Consider the following 24,696-nt stretch of genomic DNA (forward strand, 5'->3'; position numbering starts at 1 on the left):
TCCACATTATACATAGAAAAACGAAGAGTCTGGATGTACCTATATTCTGCCACAAGGTTTGCAAGAGCTCGCCACACACAAAGATATATGTATATATATATCTCGTTCTATCTGCTAATGAACGACTAACTAATATATATATAGAATTTTCACAAAACTGAGATTCTATAACATAACTCTGATTTATACTATCTGTATATATATTGTTTCATAGCAAACTAAAATTAAGCATATGTATATATATAACAGATATATATATAATATCACACTCGTGTCTATATTTATATTATACTGCCTAGATGATTATATATTATATATATATATATACAATATATATATATATACTGACGGCTTATATATATAACCATATTATAAGCCATATATATATATCCATCATTAATATATATTTATATATATATATTATATATATATATATATATATATATATATATATATATATATATATATATATATATATTTATATATATTTATATATATATATATATATATATATATATATATATATATATATATATATATCCATTATATATGGATCAGTCACCGGGTATGGTCTGTTTATCAGCAATGTATATAATCTATATGTGATTTATACATATGATTTATATATATCCATATATACACCGGAACACATATGGAGCCTAACGGTTGTGTATGTTCGTCAGTACTGTATCTATATATATATATTTATATATTATCACACTCTGTATCTCCTGGCTCAATGGCTTGGAATATAAAGTCGACCTAAACACCTCGTCGTCTGTATTATGGCACATGTATATATATATATATATATATATATATATATATATATTTATATATATATTATATATATTTATATATATATTATATATATATTCATGTCTTATATATATGTATATATTCATATATATTATATATATATATATATATATATATATATATATATATATATATATATACCCATATACATATAATATATATATATATACTGTATGTATATACTATATATATATATATGTATACATACATATATACACATATATATAATACATATATACACATACATATATATATACTATGTATATATAATATGATATATATATATATATATATAAAATATCATGTATACACACATATGTATATATATACATATATATATATATATATATATATATATATATATATATATATATATATATATATATATATATATTTATATATAATATATATATTGTATATATATATGGAATATTATATATAATTTAACGATAGACAGTCTGTGAGGTTGGTTTACATAATAACCTATGGGGATAAATATCTTAAATCTGTTTACCGTAGGCCTTAAAAGGTTTAACCATCAACATATTATGCTGCACTTATGTCATCATAATGGTGACTGATTTTTAAAACTTAATTGATTTAACTTTAACTTAAACTAATTGTGACCCAAGAATTTACAAATTCAAGAACACATATCAGAAGAATGAAGGAACATAAAATGACGCTAGAAAATGGACAGTGACAAGGTCCTGTCAGGTAACTTAGATAATTAATAAAGGAATGAGAATCTTGAAGAATCATTGGGAGCCTGCTATTCAGGGCACCATGGGGAGAAATACAGTGTGGGGATGCCATGTGAACACGCAGTGAAGAAGAGCCCACAGCTAACTAACTATCTGTAATTGAGAACACACATGGTTATGCAGATGCAATGTGACACTTGGTAGGGAATCAAGGGGTGTACGGAAGGTACCTAGCAACTCAATCTCCACAACACTGAATTACCCAGTTACTTTACTTCACTTTACTGACTATGCTTAAGACATGAGCTACAAAACATATGAAAACAGGTCTGACTTAGAAAAAAAAATTGAAAATAAAGTCAAGAAAACGTGACTGTTTGAAGAGGACCTCGAGATGCAGCACTTTTTGCAGAAGATAGATCCTCATCCTCGGGGGCGCCATTTAAAAATGGAAATAAATAGAATCGCGACAAAGGATTACTGTAGGTCCAACATCAGCCACGCTTATGAAGGGCAGCTCTGGAGAGCAAAGCTTTTAACTTCGTCTGAGTTGGCCAGTGTTCCTGGGAGTCTCTCATCTTGTCTCCTGGATCCTTGTATAACGTTTGAGGATTACACCTCCAGGTAGATGGCATTCTGATTGGTCACTTGTGGTCAGCCTCTCAGGCGGCAAAGAGGTCATCGTAGGCAGCCGTGGCATATGCTGGTTTTTCCTACCGTTCCTCCAGCACTGGTTGCCCTTGGTGGGGTTGAACTTTCTCCTGGGCCAGCATCTGCAAAGCAAAGTCTCGCATTCAAAACGACAATGGAAGATTAACAGGATTAACCCTCAAAGAGAGTGGTAAAGTGGTTTGTAGGGGCGAAATTTGCCTGTAGTTTTACATTAATGGAATGAATGCAAAGAATGAATATTTTACTTTAAATATTATTATTTCTAAGGAGGATGATAGATGGTGTGAAAAGAGGTTTCCCTCGTTACCATATGTATACTTGATAAGATATATAGAAGATAGAGAGAGAGAGAGAGAGAGAGAGAGAGAGAGAGAGAGAGAGAGAGAGAGAGATATTCATTCACTATTTAGCAGTGTGAATGTGATTGATAATCGCCCTTTATTTTTCGGAAACCACCCGCTGTTAAGTCCAGATAGATCAGTGGTGAATAATAATAATAAAAAATAATAATAATAATATACAAAATCGATATTTATATAATAATATTTGAAACTACAAATTTCCAGGAAAATTCGAGAGCTTAGCTATAGCTCCCTTCTTCAGATAAAAATAATAATAATACTAATTTTATTCTCTCTCTTCTCTCTCTCTCTCTTATCTCTTCTCTTCTCTTCGTCATTATCCATTCCATTTCCGAAAAGAAGTCGTTGGAGAAAAAGAAGAAGCTGTTGACAATCGCCTTCTTTGGATTCTTCCCGAGAAATGTCCTTCTGAGCCTCGGAAGAAGAAGAAGAAGAAGAAGAAGAAGAAGAAGAAGAAGAAGAAGAAGAAGAAGTAGTAGTAATAGTTATGGCCTTGTTATGAAGGCATCCAGGTGCTTTCACTGAGGAAGACTTCTTCCATTCGCTTTATTGTCGAGCAATGGCTCCTCCTCCTTTCTTCCGGAGCTCTTGGGAGGAATGGGGTCACCTTTTTGGTGAAATGTTCACTGAAGGTCAGCGAAGGTGGGAATTGGCCCCTGTTGGAAGTGAGCTGTGACCTGAGACCTTTTTGGGCTTGGGGTGACGTGGACACATGTTTTACTGGCTGGGTAGCGACGATAAGTATTCTGAACACTTGGTGGAAATGATAATTAGAAATGCCTAGAAGCTTTATTATGTTCATAAGTTAAAAAGGCTTAATTCGGTTTTAATAATTTACTTGCTTTTCTTATCTATTAATTTATTTAAATTTTTCCTTATTTAATAAGTGAGATCTCTTCTCTCTGTATTTTCCTTTACCTCCTCTTACTTCTTCCTAATGAACACCATATTCTTTGGAAGCTTGAATATCAAGTCAATGGCTCCTATGCGGTTTGTTGCATATGACTAGGGTTCTTCATCTTAATAATATAATATAATGATATACAATAATAATAATATTAATAATAATAGAATATAATAATTTATACACTATAGTATTTCATGCCAATGCCAATCCTGTGGTGGGCGTGTTCAATATAATAGGACTTTTTATCTTCTGAATTATATATTAATAATTTTATAGAATCAATCTTTTTATCCTGATATCTTCGATGAAATCAATCTGAGGTGTCTTAATATTTGGCTTTTTATATGTCTTTCTGAAACAAGACATTTTCTGAATTTAAAAATCTTTCTACCACATCATAAAATCTTAATATTTTTGTCTGTTTGAAGGATTTTCCAATCATAATATTCAGTAAATTTCGATGTTATTTATGCATGAATCAAATATTGAAGATTTCCTCAAATAGAAGTAGGTTTCAGGCTAGATTTGAGAATTTAAAATATTTGTTTTTACAATTACCAGCAAACATTAAACATGTAAAAACCTCGATATCACGATCCTGAATTTTCCACTCAAAACAAAAATATCAGTAATTATTAAGTACGTTTATGAATGAAAACTTCTATGTGCAAATTAATGTCCTGGCTTTGCATAATCGTTTTGAAAACTAACCAAAGTTCTTTCTGTCTTTATTTTTTATTATCATTATTATTATTATTATTATTATTATTATTATTATTATTATTATTATTACAAAACGGCGAATCTTTATCGGAAGGTGATTGCAGTATCTTGCAATATTGAATAAACATCAAGATGGCATTAATCTTAAAAATAATCAAGTGATTTTACCAATACTCCTAAGATACAACGAACATTAATTTTTTTTTAATCTGTGGGTCTCAAGTTTTTTTTTTTTTTTTTTTTTTTCATTCTTCGGTTTGCTAATCTTGAGAATTTCTTTCCATCTCATCCTCGATTCCTTAATTGTTCCCCAGGTGTCTAATTTCATCTGGGCCCTCAGTGGGGCCACTCCAGGAATCTCGTCCTCCCTTGGTACACCTCAATTACCACTGCAAAGTGTGGTGCCTGATTTAATGTGATGTTCTAACTGTATCTTCCTAATTCCATCTTCCTGGTTTCTTATCTAAGCTTTTGGCCTGGCCAGAGAATTTCTTTCCATTTTGTTTATTGCAGATGGTTTTGGGATCATTTTATACATACTTATCAAACTTTTGAAACAGTAAAAAATTTTAATACATATATATATATATATATACATATAAGGACAGTATATATATAATAATTATTAAATATATATATATATATATATATATATATATATCATATATATTTAATATATATATCTTTTATATAATCTATATATAATATATATATATATAAATATATATATTATAATATTGGATATATTCTATCTATCTTATATATATAATATATATAGGATATATAGTTGATGCTATATATATGATATCTATATAATATATATATCTATATATATATATCTATATATATATATCAATACATATATATAAATAAATATATATATAATATAATATATGTAATATCTATATTATGATATATATATATATATATCTATATATATATATATATATATTGGATAATATGAGTCTATATATATATAAATTATATATATATAAATTGCAATATATATATCATATATATATATATATATATATGTTATATATATATAATATATAATATATATATACGCGGTATATATATATTTACAGTATATGAATAAACTTGGTAAGTTTATCAGTGACGCTGTTATGTTTTCAAGCTTCATGTTCCTTTTTGGCATAATTTTTGATAAGGATAACAAGCACTTGTTTGAATCCTCCTGATGTGATGAAAATATCACTTGAAAAGTGGATGTTTTCATTTTTTGAACACCTGAAGTGAAAATCTTCTACCACTTGGAAAAGTAGATTCTTAACTATTTTAACAAATGACACAGATGTGGTTCTTTGAAAATGTAGGTCTATGCGGATGTAGGGCCACTGCAAGAGTTTATGGACAGATTTCGCCTAAAGTCAATTTTAGGCACTTTTCAATAAAATGTGTTACTATTGTCTCTCTGTATGCCAAATGAGTGATTCCAGAAGGTCATATCCCAGCAATGAGAGCAATAGAAGAAGGTCTTATGATTCATATAATCTCCATAATTATTGTCTGTACTTCGCTCTCATATCCTGTGATTCGTCTTCACCATGTGGGAGAAAGATTAACTAATTGAAAACTTTGGAGACAAAAAATATGACAGCAAAAAGTTACAGAAGAATGTCTTATTATTACTAGTATAATCGCCATAACTTTTGTCTTATTTGCTCTCAAGTCTTGTGATTCCAGTCTTCAATTGCGGGAAAAAGAATAACAAGTTGAAAGCTTTGAGATAAAGGCTCCATTGGGAGAGGATAAAACGAGAACTTTACATCCCTGTGAAGACGAGGAATTTGATCGCAGACAGAAAGAAGAAGATAAAAGATCAGGCCTTCCATCAAACTTCAAATGGTCAAAGACAAAGAATTTCTTGAAAATAAAGTTTCGACCAAGAGCCAGGTTTTGTTTTGCTGAAATACTTTATCTCGATTCCCTGTGATTTTGATTTTTCTGTCTGGAGGAGTTGCATTTATGGAGGAATCATTAACGGAAATATAAAGAAAAAATACAGAAGGTGTTTATGATATGACAATGAAATACAAAGATTTATATATTAAGGCTACACGTACCTACCAAACCTGTTCCCCCGACAGGCACATTCTTCTTCAGACAACTGAACCATAAAACCTCACATTATTGTTGCAGTCTTGGTACAAATGGAAGAATTTATGTATCTCTCGCATGATATATCTTTTTCTTGAAGGGTTCCAATTCAAGGACTCGTTGAAGGGAATAAGTGACGAGAAGGTATAACTTTATCAATCAGTTCAGTGTCTTGTAAAGTACGAGAGATCTTTTCCGCGTCTCTGATTTCAGAGCTGAACTTCAGAGTCTTCAGACAAATACCTGATGATGCCGTTTGCAGAGTGAAATCAGTCACTGCGCAAGTTCTGAGAAAGAGTCATCATGAATACATCAGAAACATGATGGAAATAATTACTATTTCTGCCCATGATCAAATTTCGTCAGTTCGCGTTATGCTTTGTCATTCTTTCAAAAACATTTCAGCTCTTGTCTACGGACTGAGACCACCTAAAACTGCTCAAGTAAATCCATTCTTGATATTTTTTAACATTGATACACAGCCCTCCCTCATTTCCGCTCCTTGCTAGAAGATAGTTAGTTCATTTGCGGGTTTCTACGCAACGCCTTACCTTTTTTGGCCAACTGGCGTTAGAACTTACGTTATGCTAAGTCCTGATTCCTCGTCCGTCGCTGGTTCAACCTCACGGGACGGTGGACTTATTATCAACTAAAAATTCTCCTTCCAACATATATGAAAATATATTATTTCTGAGGTAGAGCGAATTGATATTAAAGGACGTTTTGTAGTTTTTAGATTGTATATGAATCACGGTGATGTGATAAATAGTCATAATATGGCTAAATGTTTTAAACGCACTACACGGTCAACATGGCAGAGGTGGGTGGATATCGTCTTAAAAACGCAAAACACCTGAGTTCGACGGGTGAGTTGATGGGAGATGTTATTCATTATAAGCCTCTTTGTGGCCATATTTAAACATTAGTGCGTCCCTGTAGACCTTTTCCTCGTCCGTTCATGGTTCGACCCTTACGGGACGGACTTATTATCAACTAAAATTCCCCTTCATAACATATATGAAAATATATTATTTCTGAGGTAGAGCGAATTGATATTAAAGACCGTTTGTAGCTTTCTGATTGTATATGAATCACGGTGATGTGATAAATAGTCATAATATGGCTACGAAACAAACGCACTAAACGGTCCAACATGGCAGAGTATGGGTGGATATCGTCTCAAACGCAAAACACCTGAGTTCGACAGAAAAGTTGATGGGAGATGTTATTCACTTATACCTCTCTTGTGGCCGAAGAAAGACGAAAGTGGTGATGTAAAGTCCTGATTCCTCGTCCGTCGCTGGTTCGACCCCACGGGACGGTGGACTTATCAACTAAAAATTCCCTTCGGTAACATATATGAAAATATATTATTTCCGAGGTAGAGCGAATTGATATTAAAGGACGTTTGTAGCTTTCGATTGTATACGAATCACGGTGATGTGATAAATAGTCATAATATGGCTATAAGCAACAGACAAACGCACTTATGACACGGTCGACATGGCAGAGGTGGGTGGATATCGTTCCATAACAACGCTCACCTGAGTTCGACCCGTGAGTTGATGGGAGATGTTATTCACTTATACCTCTCTTGTGGCTGACTGCATTAGTGCGTCCCTGTAGTCCTGATTCCTCGTCCGTCGCTGGTTCCGACCTCACGGACGGTGGACTTATCAACTAAAAATTCCCTTCGGTAACATATATGAAAATATATTATTTCCGAGGTAGAGCGAATTGGATATTAAAGGACGTTTGTAATGACTTTCTGATTGTATACGAATCACGGTGATGTGATAAATAGTCATAATATGGTTATTATAATTTTTAAACGCAACACGGTCGACATGGCAGAGGTGGGTGGATATCGTCTCCAAACGCAAAACACCTGAGTTATATACGGGTGAGTTGATGGGAGATGTTATTCATATTTATACCTTCTTTAAAGTGGCTGACTGAATTAGTGCGTCCCTGTAGTCCTGATTCTCGTCCATCGCTGGTTTACCCCACGGGACGGTGGACTTATTATCAACTAAAAATTCCCCTTCGGTAACATATATGAAAATATATTATTTCCATCATAGAGCGAACTGGATATTAAAATTACGTTTGTAGCTTTCAAGATTGTATATGAATCACGGTGATGTGATAAATAGTCATAATATGGCTACGTGCGACAAAACGCAAATTTATCTCTCACGGTCAACATGGCAGAGGTGGGTGGATATCGTCTCCAAAACGCAAAACACCTGAGTTCGACGGGTGAGTTGATGGGAGATGTTATTCACCTATACCTCTTGTGGCCGACTGCGTTAGTGCGTCCCTGTAGTCCTGATTCCTCGTCCGTCGCTGGTTTCGACCGAGTCACGGGACGGTGGACTTACCATCAACTAAAAATCTCTTCGGTAACATATATGAAAATATATTATTTCCGAGGTAGAGCAATTGGATATTAAAGGACGTTTGTAGCTTTCTTGATTGTATATGAATCACGTGTGATGTGATAAATAGTCATATATATATATATATTATATATATATTATATATATATATATATATATATAGTATATATATATATTCTGAAAAAGTAACTTTTTCTGAATAAATACTCCATGGATACCATCCAGTTAGAATGAGGTCCTTCAGTAATCTCTACAAATTCCTGTGTGTATATATATATATATATATATATATATATATATATTATATATATATATATATATATATATATATATATATATATATATATATATATATATATATATATATATATATATATATATATATATATATATATATATATATATATATATATATATATATATATATATATATATATATATATATATATATATATATATATATATATATATATATATATATATATATATATATATATATATATATATATATATATATTATTATGATTAGCAAGAATTCGCTAGCAAATTGCCTCCCCCTCCTTTGTTGTTGTTGGTTGATCTGTTGTGTTTCATTTACTGCCAGCCGGCCGATCGATAGACCATCTGTCTATCGACTTAAAAACAAGGGTTTAAAAGATTAAAGGCGCTCCCATTTTTGATAAAGATCTTTCCTTCGAGGCAAAAGTAATCTGGCTTGGGTGTCTCTCCTACAGGCCAAAACCTCCCCCTGCGGCAGCAGGTGCAATGAGTCAAAACATCTGTGTTGGACGCACCCCCTGCCCCATAGGAGGGGATAAAAGCAAAAGCCCACGAGGTCTCGACACACACGGGCTGGAAGATATGGAATGAAGACGTCCCCAACACCTGGCCCCATCGATGCCCTTGCATCCTAACCACGTGGCCCTTTCCAAAGTATACTTTTCCTCGTGCCCTTCGACCGCATTCCAAGTGTTCTCTCCACCGCTGGCCTGCCTCGAGCCCACACGCCATTGCTTGGAGTTTCGAGGAGTCCCCATCGCCTTGCCCCTTTACGGAAGCCCTTGCATCTCACCACGTGGAAGAAACTCGCCCTCGAAATCGCAAGTCATCCACGGACTGCCTTCTACGCCCCTCGAAAAATCTGCTAAGGTAAAGTGCCCTGAAGAGCCCCATTTCAGTCACGCTTTTGTCTCGTAATATTTTCTTAAAGAGAAAGCCAGAAATCACCCTTGTCTAATGTCCGTGCGCCTCTTGCATCGGCAGTATTAATTCTTTATTACTCCTTTGGCACCCTCAGTGCAGCTTCGAATTCATTATTCTTTTGTCTATTTTCATTACTGGCGTATAATGTGCATATCTCTCATTTCAGAGGGATCCTATTTCGTGGAAGCTTCTCGGACTGTGGCTGGAATTCCCCAGTTTCATTCAATCTACTGAGTTCCTCTTTCCCGTACTAATGTCATTTATGTAAATACACTCCTTTAAATGTGCCCACGTGTTTTACGTAATATTTCCCTCAGTAACAAGAGCCCTATGCTCATATGAAATTCTCCTTTGTTTTCCTCTTTTTTTTACGTTTTCCCGTACCCACGAAGTCAGAATCACAAGGCTAAATTACCTTAAATTGTTGCTACCTGTCTCACAGAGCATATTTCAAACTAAAACCACGGAAAAACGTAAAAATGGCGACCTGGCCATAGATCTCGTTTTGCAGTTGCAGTTCCCTAGTGTTGCTTTATTGCATTTGCAACTTGCCAGATCAGCTATTAGCAAAGCTAAGCTGGGTACGAGACAATTACGAACCTTTTGTGTAAAACCAGCACACAGATCCAGAAAATTCCACGTAAGTAATGTGTTAATCTTAGCAAACCTTTTACAATCGTGACTGTTCCTAGAATTAGAAATAGGGACGCATGTAATCACTGAGAGAAAAGAACCGCCGTATTAGATTCGTTAATGCATGCCTTTCAGGATAGGTAGTTAGGAAATAACCAGTGCTAACCATCCTTTGCTTCGAGGAATAGTGCGAAATTCCTCTGTGTTAAAATCCTTGCCATATTCTTGCTTCGAGGAATAGTGCGAAAGAAATTCCTCTGTGATAAATTTTACTTCGCATTTCAAATTAGCGAACTGTTATTTAGGCGCGAATAAAATTCCCACGTGGGACACGACGAAGTCAGCTTGCATTGCTGAAAATTCTCTCAGTGTAGTTAGAATTCGAGTTAGGTGTTAGGAAAGCGAAATTTAAACTCCGCTTATAGGAAAATTACTAGGCCGTTGTACTGTTATCCTCTCAGACGACTGGGAAATTCCCCGGAATCCCAGACGGTCTATACATATACGGGTTCATTCACCCAGAATCTAAAAATACCTCCGGTGTTGGCCAAACGACCTGCACCCCCCACCCCCGCCCATGCCCGCGTGTGTAGCATTTTTTTTTTCCCATTCATTTCCCAGCATACATTTTTCTTTGGGTTTCCCGTTAGTAATTTCTAAGTCCTAAGGGACGAATCGTAATTCAAGTCCTAAGTGACTCCTAAAATTCTCCAAATTCCAAAATTCCAGTCCTCAGAGACTCCTAAAATTCTACGTGTGGCGAGAATTTCTCCAAATTCCAGTCCTCAGAGACTCCTAAAATTCTACGTCGCACGTGGCGAGAATTTCTCCAAATTCCAGTCCTCAGAGACTCCTAAAATTCTACGTCGCACGTGGCGAGAATTCCTCCAAACCCCAGTCCTCAGAGACTCATACAAAAAATTCTCCAAATTCCAGTCCTCAGAGACACGTGGCGAGAATTTCTCAAATTCCTCAGAACCCAAAATTAAGTCCTTTTGAGACATTATGTAGTGTAGTTCACACACATCTAAGCCCTTACGGGACTGATCATTCTAGTTTGTTAGAACAACTCCTTAACTTCACGCTACAGCCGGCCAAGTCCGAGCGTGACAAAATCCAACTACGCCTTCGAGAGACGCATATTAAAATTCGTTCGCCAAGAACAACCACGTCTTTCCAAGACATATCCAATTTTAACAAAAGTCTCCTCAGACTTACTAATCAACTGTCTTATTCAGACAGATCCATTCTCCTGCAGTCTGAACAATTGAGTGTTTCAGATTCCTGCAATTGAGTCTTTTCAAACAACCTGAGTCTTTTCAGACATATCATATACCCATTATTTCAAGATGGCTAATACCAGAGCCCAACAAAACGAGGATTTCAAATTCTACATGTCCGCTGGGAAGGACATGGGACTATCGGGCAAGATCTGAGAGCATGGGTTCAAGAACGAGAGAGCAAGGACGATGCCAAGGCGGGAGAGAGCAAGAGAACGAGAGAGAGAGGGATAAAGAAGAGAGTGAACAGAGAGAGAGGAGAGAGAAACGAATTGCCCAAGAACAACGAGAGGATAAAGAACGAGAGAAGAGGAGACGAATTGCCAAGAACAACGGGAGGAAAAAGAACAAGAACAACGAGAGAGAGAGAGACAGAATCAGAGAAAAGGAGAGAGAACGGGAAGATCGAGAGAGAGAGAACGCGCCCACGAGCTCCAGGTGCTAGAACGACAGCACGCCACCCCCCCCCCCTGCCGCGGGGAATGAGTGCCCTCAGCCAAGCTCACTGTTCATGCCAAAATGGACGGAGTCCGAACCCGAAGTATGGCTTGAAAGGGCCGAACGAGTCCTGGAGTGCTGCGATCTCTCCCCGCGAACTCTCCCTTGTTCTCACTAAATTCCTGGGCGGAAAGGCCCTCGTTGCCTACCACGCCCTTCCCGCAGACGATCGGGAAACTGGGAAGCCAGACGCCAAGCAGTTACGAAGGCATTTGAGATTACCCCCCGAGCGGTGGAGGAGACGTTGGAGAGAGCAGCCCAGAGAAGCAGGCCAGACTTGGTCCGATTGGGCGTACCATTCGGAGCGGGCGTTGACAAAATGGCTCGATTCCGAAGGAGCCACTAACACCGCCGAGGTACTCGAGCGGTTTAAATTGAGCATTTCCTGCGCCACGCCCCCTGCCCTCGCCACTCATATAGTGGAAAAAGCCCCAGCAACACTCACCGAGTGTTGCCGAATAGCAGATATGTGGGAAACCCACCACCCTCAAGAAGGATCCATGGGGCGGAAAATAAATCCCCGTCCCTCCTCGGAGGTTCAAATTCCCACAAAATGGGAAACTCGGCAAGCCCCTAACTTGCCATTATTGCAAGAAAACGGGGCATTCCTCCGAACAGTGCCGGAACAAGAAACCGGCTCCTCTCTCTCCGGAAAACCGACAAATAACTCGCCTGCGCCCTCCACAGGGGCAGCGCGGAAAGACTTTAGCCAGACCTTTTGCACGGCGTGCAAGGTTTATGGCCATTCTCCCGCATGGGCAAAATGCCCACGCAATAATAAATCAACTACTCCCACCGTCGCCTTGGCCGTCACAGATCCCCAAGTCAGGCCCTCCGCCGGCGAAGGGCCTGTATACGTGGCCCTCCACGAGGTAGCGAGCCCGCGCGCCGAGTCACTGCATTCGAGGACTCGGGCGCACAAATCTCCTCATCCGGAGGGACAGAGTTCCCCACGTACGGAGCTATCGTCAATAGACGAAAACTCGTCACGATCGAGGGAATAAATCAATTTAAAATGATACTCCCTACGGTCCAATTGAGAGTCTCAAGACCTCACCAATCCAAAATTTGCAATCTTGCAGTAGCAAGCCATCTCCCGGAGGCTATGACGTCATCCTGGGACAGGACTTTCAGTCCCCCCGAAATCACGACAATCTAGGGGTCCACATTCCCCGAATCATTCCGCGGGCGCGAGTAATCCTCCCCCGCTTCTCCCTCAGCCAAGACTGGCGCCCCCTGGGTACCAGAAGGACGTGCAGTCCCCACCAGTGCCACCTGAGTACGATGTACAGTGGCCCCCTCGATCGGTTCCCGATCCAATTCCAGTGCCCGGCCCTGCCTCAGTGCCAGTGCCAGGGCCCCAATCAAATCTCCCTTCAGGAGATGCCAAATTCCTGCCGGTGCCACTTGCATGCCCCGAGCAGGGCCAAGCTTCGTCCGTCCCTGACCGACGAGCCCAAGAAACCTCTGATAGCGCCTGACTCTGCCCTAGTGCCAGCGCCAGAGCGCTACGCCGATCTCCATTCACGGGATCCAACTCAGGACCCCCTCTCCCCGGCCTGGCACCGCTACCAGCGTCGGTCAGAGAGACGGTTCCTCCCGACCACCGCGAAGCTCACCTGCAGGTGCGGCCTCGCAACCCGTGCCTGAGCTGGTCATCGATACCTCGCGAGCCGCTCACGCCACCCCCGACCGCCTCCTCTCTGCCTCAGTCCGTCGCCGACGCAATTGCAAGTCAGGATTCTGCCATATCTCACTTGGCCGATGAACTACAAGAGCCGCGACGGATCATGGTAGAACCCGCACGGAACACTCCTGCGTCAGCTGTCGCATCAGCAGGCCCAGGTGGTACTCCGTGCCGCCCTCCGGTCGCGGGCCCTCCGCTTCCCCGGCCGAGGACGACTGTCCCATTAAGAAAGACTCGAGGCGAAATTACCACGGGCGTGGGACATTCCAGGTAATTTACAAAGAGCTCTAGAGCTCCCATGGCACCTGTGCCACCATTTCATCTTTCGAAGGTCTTGGCACCCTAATCCAGAAGGGGATGTCAGGCCCTCCTCTATCTTCCTCCGTTCCTCAGGAACTTCTATCTCTTATCACCTTCTATTAATCTTCCCTTAAATTATCCCCACAAGAGGCAATTAAATACGGGATACCATTCCCCACACAATGTATAAATCATTAAGAATAACAGAGTGAGAAGTGGCACGCCCTTGCGCCCATACCTTGGCACTGGGCGTGCGTGTCAGCCCTCCTGAAGGAGTCGCGCCCTTCGGGTGCACTTTCCTCGCCCTGGGACTGAAGTGATAGTCCGGGCCGTAATTTATAGGCGTAGGACGATAAATTCCCGCCTAACACAATAAAACCCTCACTCTTTTTCCTTAGTCTTCTGCCAATATCATTTACTTTCTTTTAGTCATTTATTTATCTTTATTTTAATGAATCATGAGTCATAAACTCTTGCCCTTGTGATTTAAATGCCCTTTGTAAGCTCTGAGGGACGTGTCCCGCCTTTCATATGCGGTCAAGTTTCATTCGTAACGTCTTGGTAATTTTCCTTTTGTTATTATTATCCCTTTTCCCCCTTCCATTCCTTCCAAGATCTCTGTTTGTCCTACCCCACATCTTTTGTCTGCTCGCCCACATAACATTGAGTAGGCAGTGGACGCATAAAATTAGCGTGGTTTAAGGTTAGCGAATTAAAACCTCGCGAATACTCTCGCCCGCATACGACTGTCAAATTCCCGTCAAAATCCGTGTTGAACGATAGCTGAGCAAAGTACGTTAAAACGAAGATAAATTATCAATGCGAATATGTATAGTCATTACAGTATCGGTAAAAGGGGATGTCATTTACAAAAATAAACGCTGTTTTTCATTTACACAGCCTCTTCAAGGCAGATTGTACTAACCGCATGCATTTTATCTAAAATTAAGTAACCGTGTATTTTAATTCTTGAACAATAACCTTTCTTTTCATTTGTTGGCCATAGCCTCATATACGTGGTCCTATAATCTTAATTAATTCACAATTGTTCGAGTCACATTATAAAGTTACCAGTGGGTAACCAAATCTAAAGTAATTATTCTTTTGCAAGTGTTTAAATCACTTTGCGTTCTGTTAACGAAAATTGTCCCAATGTGTTATTAAAAGTAATGTCACAGCTTCATAAAACCCTTTAGGAGTAAAGTTCATTGCAAGGCAGAATGTAGAGTAACGTGTAAAGCATTTGCCGCTCATTCTTGAATATCGATGTACACACCCGAAGGAGGTATGTACATCATCTTGTATGGGGAGGTATTATGATTAGCAAGAATTCGCTAGCAAATTGCCTCCCCTCCTTTGTTGTTGTTGGTTGTTCTGTTGTGTTTCATTTACTGCCAGCCGGCCGATCGATAGACCATCTGTCTATCGACTTAAAAAAACAAGGGTTTAAAAGATTAAAGGCGCTCCCATTTTTGATAAAGATCTTTCCTTCGAGGCAAAAGTAATCTGGCTTGGGTTTCTCCTACAGGCCAAAACCTCCCCTGCGGGCAGCAGGTGCAATGAGTCAAACATCTGTGTTGGGCGCACCCCTGCCCCATAGGAGGGGATAAAAAGCAAAAACCCACGAGGTCTCGACACACACGCGGGCTGGAAGATATGGAATGAAGACGTCCCCAACACCTGGCCCCATCGATGCCCTTGCATCCTAACCACGTGGCCCTTTCCAAAGTATACTTTTCCTCGTGCCCTTCGACCGTATTCCAAGTGTTCTCTCCACCGCTGGCCTGCCTCGAGCCCACATGCGCCATTGCTTGGAGTTTCCGAGGAGTCCCCATCGCCTTGCCCCCTTTACGGAAGCCCTTGCATCTCACCACGTGGAAGAAACTCGCCCTCGAAATCGCAAAGTCATCCACGGACTGCCTTCTACGCGCCCTCGGAAAATCTGCTAAGGTAAAGTGCCCTGAAGAGCCCCATTTCAGTCACGCTTTTGTCTCGTAATATTTGCTTAAAAGAGAAAGCCAGAAATCACCCTTGTCTAATGTCCGTGCGCCTCTTGCATCGGCAGTATTAATTCTTTATTACTCCTTTGGCACCCTCAGTGCAGCTTCAATTCATTATTCTTTGTCTATTTCATTACTGGCGTATAATGTGCATATCTCTCATTTCAGAGGGATCCTATCGTGGAAGCTTCTCGGACTGTGTCTGGAATTCCCCAGTTTCATTCAATCTACTGAGTTCCTCTTTCCGTACTAATGTCATTTATGTAAATACACTCCTTTAAATGTGCCCACGTGTTTTACGTAATATTTCCCCTCAGTAACAAGAGCCCTATGCTCATATGAAATTCTCCTTTGTTTTCCTCTTTTTTTACGTTTTCCCGTACCTACGAAGTCAGAATCACAAGGCTAAATTACCTTAAATTGTTGCTACCTGTCTCACAGAGCATATTTCAAACTAAAACCACGGAAAAACGTAAAAAATATATATATATATATATATATATATATATATATATATATATATATATATATATATATATATATATATATATATATATATATATATATATATATATATATACATAACGCATGTATATGTATAAATCCACACCTCTTCTTTCTCACAATCTAATCCATCCATGAAGTGAGCACATCCCTGAACATAAAATAAATCAATAAGAGTAAATTGAACTAAATCTCGAGAGGCAATTATTTATCAGGAAACATTCAAGCCTTCTGATTTACGTGAAATTCAAAGGACAATAAGTCCAAGTGAAAATGATTCTGCCCCTCTTGAATTTATATTTGAATTGTGTTTTTGTTTTCTGTTACTCATGGAAGAGTTATTTGTCCACAAAAGCAATATTTGATGTGAATTGGCAGGAATTGACAATAGATTTTTTTTTAACGTAAATTGAAACTCATCATTTGGAGTTCATGACAACTTTGCATAAACAGACGATGGTGCTTAAAGTTCTTTTATTGATGTAAATATTATTTAATATAGACAAAATGAATCATTTAGCAATGAATTAATTATATCTTTACATCTAAATGAAGTATATTAAATTAAAGTCATAGGAAAACACATAACATTTCAGCTTCCATAGAATATTTCTGGATGATAATAAATTTGAGATTGGACTGAACAATTCATCACATATTGTGGATCCTTACATGGATATTTACGAATGCAAAGTTTATCATTGTTTTGCAATATTCATATTTATGTAAATTTTATACTCTGTACACACCAACAAGACTGTTGCTTTAGAATTTATTCTGAATTCGAATCCATAATGGAACAGCGAACATTTAGAATCAGGCCATATTCCGAGGTGGATTCATAACTTTCCTGAATGTTGGTTCTGTGGAAAACGGTTCAACATCCATAATTTGATATGCGCTTTAAAACTTTCTCTCTTATCTCTCTTTCTTCAACTTTTTCTCTCACTTCTGACTGAGCTTCAGAAATGTTTCTCAGTAAATGAAATGTATAGCCTTAAATGAGCCTTTCATCTTTTCCTCTGGGAAAAGTTCGCTCTTTCTGAAAACGATTAATATATATGTGATAAGTTGCTGTCGTACGTTTATAACACCCAAAATCGTTGACTTGTTGTCGTCATGTTTGTGACGTAATAAGTTGAGAGTCATATATTTATAACATGTTTTTTCAGATAGTGTGGACAAACCTTACCAAGGTAACGATGAAAATGTTTGCATTATTTTGTTTGCCTAACTCTTTGCATCCAAGAGAGGAAAATTGTAAAGATGACTGTTTCAAGACAACAAAATTAACCTGAATGATCTAGCTATTTCATTTAACAGTATGGCTTATTATTATTATTATTATTATTATTATTATTATTATTATTATTATTATTATTATTATTATTTTATTTTTGTCTATCACAGTCATCCTTTTCGACTGGGAGATTTTTATAGTGTGTGGTTCCGGGTTGCAATGTTCCTTAGAGTCCATAGCTTTTCCAGAGAGCTAAGTGCAGAGATGGAGTAGCACACTTTTCTGCATGAGTCCTGGAGCTACTTCTGCATCTATTTTTCCAGATTCCTTTTCAGGGATCCTGGGATCGTCCTTATAAAAATTCCTAACAGAATATGGGTTCAGATTTCCACTGGCATATAATATATGAATTCTTATTTGATTTTCGGGTCTTGATACTTATGAGTTATAATTATTATTAAATTATTATTATTATTATTATTAACTTATTATTAATTGTCTCTTTAACAGCAGAGATAAAATAATATTGATAATAGTAGAACCAACAGGTTTTATTAATTATTATTATTATTAATTATTATTATTATTATTATTATTATTATTATTATTATTATTATTATTATTATTTTCTATCTTCAAGGACGAAACCCTGAAAGCATTGGCCCTATATTCACTGGCAAGTCTTCTGTAAGGTAAGTACACAATGAATCCTTTGCTCATAGTTTGGGGAGAGATTGTCACAATTTAAACATCTAAGATTTCTGAATAGTTTGTTCTTGTCTTAGCTCCATGTATGTATGCATGTGTGTGTGTGTTTTGATATATAATATATATATATATATATATATATATATATATATATATATATATATATATATATATATGCTATATATATATTTTCTACATTATATATATATATATATATATATATATATATATATATGTATATATATATTATATATATATATATATATATATATATATATATATATATATATATATATATATATATATATATATATTATATATATCATATATATAGCTATATATATATATATATATATATATATATATTATATATATATATATATATATATATATATATATATAATAATATTATATATATATATATATATATATATATATATATATTATAGCGTTATATATATATTCATATATATATATATATATATATATATATCTATATATATATATATATATTATATATATATATATATATATTATATATAATTTATATAATATATGATATATATATATATATATAATTATAAATATATATAATATATATATTATATATATAAGGTATATATATATATATATATAAATATATATATATATATATATATATAAAATGATGTGTGTGTATATATAATGTATTTATTTTTGTATGTACAGTATATATGTATGTGTGTGTATATTTTTCTATTTATATATGTGTATGTATGAATATATTTTTACTCGGAAAGTATTCTATTCATATATTTGAGGTTTATTTATTCATTTGTCCATCACTTGTCAAAAAGTGTTTTGTCTTAGTAAACACCAGTGTTTAAAAACTATTAGCCAAAGACTGCTGTGACATTATCCGATAGCCTTTTATACCTGGAGCATCTAGAATTGCTGGACATTGACATAATAATGTAAAAAATATAGAAATACAAATGTATATACTTGAGTAACCTCCGCTTTTCAAGTATTGCACGTAGTATATAGAAAATCCTCAGTACTTTCATTAAATTCCACGATAAATTAATAATTTGGTGGCAGCGGTGGGATTTCTTCACAGCACAACATTTGAAAAACAATAAAAGTTCACGGCCCTAGAGAAATTTACAGAGAGTGAGCAGTGACGTTGTGCTTAAACTAACTCTCAATTTAACAGCGCAAATAATCTCAAGACGGTCTTCAGCACTAGAAACACCAATACAACATCAACACTGTAGCAGAAGGGAAACGAAGCAGAACGAAATATTCAAGAAGCAGGAATCTTTTGCGTCGATCGGAAGGAAAAATTGACAGCGGTCTCTGCCTAGTTTGAAACTTCCGAACATTCGCATAAGATCAACCAGAAATTCAGTATATAATTATATATGAACATAATAAGAACAATACTAATAATCACGGCATAGAACAGTGGTGATTTTTATAAGAGGTATAACGAAATTTACGAAAGAAAATTCAACTCGAGGAACAGGTCGCCTTCCAAGTCAGCGCTGAATGCAACAATGCAGAATTAGACCAAAACAAACTGTGTTGGCGGACGTAATCAAAGTCGCTAATATCTACATCAGTTCAGTGAACTTTCAATAAGTGTACGGACTTAAATACACGAAATTCCCAAAATTTTTGGTCGCTAAAAGGGAGTCTTAGCGAAAAGTAGCGGTAGAGAGCAGTGACGACGACGGCGACGAATGAGAGCGGAAGACGGAGAAAAAAAAAAAAAAATTATTTGTTATGCGGTTCACTTTTATTTGTATTGTTACACCACATATGAATGACTCCTTTTCTGTCTGTTGACTTTCACTTGATAGTAACGCAGGGGACTCGGTAACTTAGGGTTGAAATTGTCTATTAATACTTTTACTTTTCCAGGAGGGGGTAAGAATTCACCAGGCACGGTTTTTCATAAGTTTATTCTTAACCTAAACTATTTCACACACCGGCCAGCCACACTGGGACTTAGAAATTTCTTGATGTTAAGAGAGGAGCGAGTGACACAATCCCACCCAATTTGGTTTTTCAAGTAACTGGCTAAAAACTGATCAGAATGAACTCTGGACCTATGTTGAATAAACTCCGCCTCCTTGAGGACGTTTACTTTACTCTTAATGGTTTAATCTTAACTCCCACTTTTGGCAAGGACAAATCAGGTCAATTTTGCTGACCTTTTCACTTCTTAGTCTATCCTCTAACTCCTTCCTTTCCCACATCTTGGAGGTTTGTTATGGTTACACTTCAATTTACTTGGTCTCATGGCTCATCATTTTAAATTATAAACATAGTCTCTCTCTCTCTCTCTCTCATAATCCAGATCAGTGAATCTTAATACTTATTCACTGCATAACATACATTATATTATATATATAGGCATATATATATATATATATATATATATATATATATATATATATATATATATATATATATATATATGTATGTATATATATATATATATATATATATATATATATATATATATATATATATCTATATATAATGTGTGTGTGTGTATATATAATGTATTTATTTTTGTATGTACAGTATATATGTATGTGTGTATATATTCTATTTATATATATGTGTATGTATGAATATATTTTACATTTTCTATTCTATTCATATATTCTTATTTATTTATTCATTTGTCCATCACTCAGCTCTGTTTTGTCTTAGTAAACACCAGTGTTTACTTATTAGCGAAAGACTGCTGTGACATTATCCGATAGCCTTTTATACCTGAGCATCTAGAATTGCTGGACATTGACATAATAATGTAAAACATATAGAAATACAAATGTATATACTTGAGTAACCTCCACTCATTCTATTGCGAGTATATAGAAAATCCCTCAGTACTTTCGAAATTCCACGATAAATTAAAAGAGATTATTTTGATCTCTTCATAAAAAGAAAGTTAATTCTATTACTAGTATCTATTTTAGTATACAGCAAATCCCAAAGAACTTTCAAATTCCACGAGAAATTAAAAGAGATTATTTTGATCTATTCACAATATAAAATTGTTGCTAATGTAAAGTTTCAGACGAAAAAAATCAATTCATAATCTGCCATTCTGCATTGCTTGCAGTTCAGTTCTAATGCAAGCAAACTGCGGTTTGTTTTTCATCCCTACCTTCTCCTAAAAGGGCAACGGAAAACATTTATTCATATCGGTTTCTGAGTCGAAAGAGAATTTTCGTCTCCGAAAAACAAAATAATTTAACTTTTCAGTCACTTTGTTATGCTTACAGTTCCTTTTATTCTATTCTATTTTATTTTAGGTCTGAATATAATTAGAAAGATAGATCGAATCGGGATTTTTATAATGCTTGAGGAGAGAGAGAGAGAGAGAGAGAGAGAGAGAGAGAGAGAGAGAGAGAGAGAGAGAGAGAGTAAGATAGGACAAAATAGATGTTTATTTTTATTTTGTTTGAGTAGGAAGAAAAGGTAGAGAGAGAGAGAGAGAGAGAGAGAGAGAGAGAGAGAGAGAGAGGAGAGAGAGAGAGAGCTGCAATAGAATCGCTGATGTATTTTCAACCTTGAATTTTAAATATAAAATCACACACATTAGAGTGTATTACCAACTATTGCTCTGCTTTTTTGAAAACATTATGGCTTAGGATTCATCATACGTGTCGCTATCAGTAACTAAGAACTATTAATAAAACAGATGTATATAAAACCACTTATAAATCATCATACAGACGTACACTGTTCTGCGTACACACACAAAAAAAATACGTACTTGTATACAAGCGCCTCCATGTGACATATCATGAATCCCACAAAGTCGTAACAGGTTAATGACGCAATAAATTAGGTGAAAATGATAAATATTATTATCTATCGAAAAGGATTCGATAAATCCTCTTGGTCTCTTTTTTCTCTCATATATAATCTGGTTTATATCACGTGGCAAAACCTTTCATACAATCCTCTTAGTTCTGAAAGCGCAGTTTGAGGTAGTGTCAATGCACTTTTGTGGTGTACTGTAAGCATTACTTTAGGTTCTTTGCAGCGTTCCTTCCTTAGGTCCTTAGTTGCTGCAAACTTTTCATTTCTTTTACTGTACCTCCATTAAAAGTGGTATTTGCACTTTCTTCTGCCTGAATTTCCTTAACCCTCCATGTTACAATTGATTCATAGTGCAACTGCAAAAGGTTTTCCTCCTATTACACCTTTCAATAAACCTTCTTTTACTGTCAATTTCTTTCAGCGCTGAATGACCAAAGGTCCCAGTAAGCTTGGCCTTTGGCAATAATTCCTGTATTCGAGATTCCAATCTTTTGTTCTGAAAGAGAAATGACGCAGTTAACAAACGACGGGTCTATCAGCATCAGGGTAGATGGGAGTTAAGACAGAGGCATGGGGCTAGCAACCTCATCTTGGAAAGACTTGGTGAAAGGCAGGAGGCACTATTACCTTGTCGGCAACAAACACCTCTAAGTGAAAAGGTATTTGGGAAAAATTCTTGTGGAATTTTATAAGTACTCGAGAGTGTCTGGTTTGCAGCTGTTTTAGTGATATATATGATACATATATATATATATTTATATATATATTATATATATATATTTTGTGTCTATATATATATATATATACACAGTGTATATATATATGTTTTATGGTATATATTATATATATATATATATATATATATATATATATGTGATTTATTAATATATATATATATTTGATATATCCTATGTGTGTGTGTGTGTGTGTCTGCGCTCTGCACAGCCATGGGGATAAATATGTCTCTAATTAGGACCTAGATAACGGCAACTGACTAAAAGGGGGCTAAAACCCGTGGACAGAGGGTAATAGTGACTATGTTTCAAAATACCATAAGAATAAGGGTTGAGGCAAAACTAGATTGTCCACTTAGAAGCATAATTCACTAAACGATCAGAAGAGAAAAATATTTACAGGAGCTTATCAATGGAGTTCCGTGGCACTGTTTAAGTTATGGGACTGTTTCCAAAGTCACAATCACTAAGCAAGAGTACCATGCTAAAGTTCGTTCATTTTACCTGGAAAGCATTATCCTCTGCCTTCTTAGGCTAATACAGGCTTCCGTAAGTATGGGATAGGATCTGTAGAATGTTACAAGATGGGTACTGCAAGACAAGGATCACACTGGGCTAACCGGAGGTGCCTTGACTTGTTTCTCATTTGGCACCTGTGAGTTTGCGGGAGCTGGCACCTTGAGAGAATATAATTTCACACAACAGGTACTCGCACCACGGATATGCAAGAACAGAGATGTTGTAATACAAAGATGAAAGGACTTTTTTGGTAGTGACACTCAACTTGGAATACATAAGCAAATATCAAGGCTCTGGATCAATAATTCACTGTATGTTAACACTTATAGTCAAAAGCAAACGTAAAATTAACACTAGTATTCCAAAAGATTGAGGTCTATCAGAGGTAGTATTTATATGGTGCAAACGGCGCACTGGGCAGTTGACGGTGGTCGTGTTTGACAGTTTCGATGCATTACATAGCCATCTATTGTCCTAATCTTGGGCATGCTGCTAATCCTGGCAGGTATCTGGAAAGGTGGTTGAAAGACGGCCGATAAAAGGTTCGAGTAACGTAGAGGATAATACTGAAATACTTAAAGTGGAGGGGCGAGGATGAGTGGGAGGAGTCACAGGTGTGGGTCAGGTCAAGACAGTGACCCTTAATATCATGACGGGTAAAGGAATGGAGGGGAAGGTCCTCAGAGAGCCCTCGTGACGAGATTGGCTGGGGACTGTAAACAATATGTGAAACCTCAAAGGGTTCGTGTAAATATGCAGCGGGCTACTGATTTCCCCCTCAAGCCAGGATTAATATGGGACTTGGGGTATGGTCATGAAATTATCTCTTTCATTTGACACCTGGTTGTCATT

The 24,696-nt window shown here is 36.5% G+C and overlaps 1 protein-coding gene across 1 annotated transcript in view; it reads left to right on the plus strand.

Moving 5' to 3' along the window:
* LOC136846232 (mucin-2-like) overlaps positions 1-24,696 on the plus strand; it is a 194,396-nt gene that overhangs the window by 165,968 nt on the left and 3,732 nt on the right. The gene's annotated exons all lie outside the window — the stretch shown is intronic.

The sequence above is a fragment of the Macrobrachium rosenbergii genome, chromosome 15 (assembly GCF_040412425.1).
Source record: "Macrobrachium rosenbergii isolate ZJJX-2024 chromosome 15, ASM4041242v1, whole genome shotgun sequence".
In the NCBI taxonomy this organism is placed as follows: Eukaryota; Metazoa; Arthropoda; class Malacostraca; order Decapoda; family Palaemonidae; genus Macrobrachium; species Macrobrachium rosenbergii.